Here is a 1,031-nt window from a genome sequence, read left to right on the forward strand (position 1 = left end):
CCCATTTGCTGCCTTTACTGGCGTTTAAATGCCAGCAAGTTTTCCTCCAGGGTGTGCTATTTTTCTTTCTATTTTTCATTCTGTTTCTGCTTTTTCAATTGATTTTGTGACTTTCCATGATCATCAACCTATAAAAAACATAAAATAACAAGGGAAAATAATAAATATAACATTGGGTTGCCTCCCAACAAGCGCTTATTTAATGTCAGTAGCTTGACAGTGGGCTCTCATGGAGCCTCACGGATACTCAGAGCAATGTTGGAATCTCTCCAACACCAAACTTAGAGTTTGGTTGTGATCTCCCAACACCAAACTTAGAGTTTGACTGCGGGGGCTCTGTTTGACTCTGTTTTGAGAGAAGCTCTTTATGCTTCCTCTCCATGGTTACAGATGGAGAACATTGAGTCTTATAGTTTACACTGTCTGCAAGCCACGGAGCTTCCTGAATAGCAAACAATTGCTCATCCGGAAAGGTTTCAGAGATCTCAGTAGGAGGGAGGGATGCTCCTGCTACTGGTTCTATCCGGGACAGGTGATCAGCTACTTGATTCTCTGTCCCTTCTGTCTCTTATTTCTATATCAAACTCTTGCAGAAGTAACACCCATCTTATGAGCCTGGGTTTTGAATCCTGCTTTGTGAGTAGATATTTAAGAGCAGCATGGTCAGTGTACACAATCACTTTTGATCCTACTAAATAAGATCTGAACTTGTCAATGGCATAAACCACTGCAAGTAGCTCCTTTTCTATGGTTGTGTAGTTCTTCTGTGCATCATTTAGAATACGGCTGCCATAATAAATGACGTGCAAAAGCTTACCATGCCTTTGTCCCAGTACTGCACCAATGGCATGGTCATTGGCATCACACATTAGTTCAAATGGTAATGTCCAGTCTGGTGCAGAGATGACTGGTGCTGTGACCAGCTTAGCTTTCAGAGTTTCAAACACCTACAGACACTCATTATCAAAAATAAATGGAGTGTCAGCAGCTAGCAGATTACTCAGAGGTTTGGCAATTTTTGAAAAATCCTT

Source organism: Arachis duranensis, chromosome 10 (assembly GCF_000817695.3).
Source record: "Arachis duranensis cultivar V14167 chromosome 10, aradu.V14167.gnm2.J7QH, whole genome shotgun sequence".
Taxonomy (NCBI): domain Eukaryota; kingdom Viridiplantae; phylum Streptophyta; class Magnoliopsida; order Fabales; family Fabaceae; genus Arachis; species Arachis duranensis.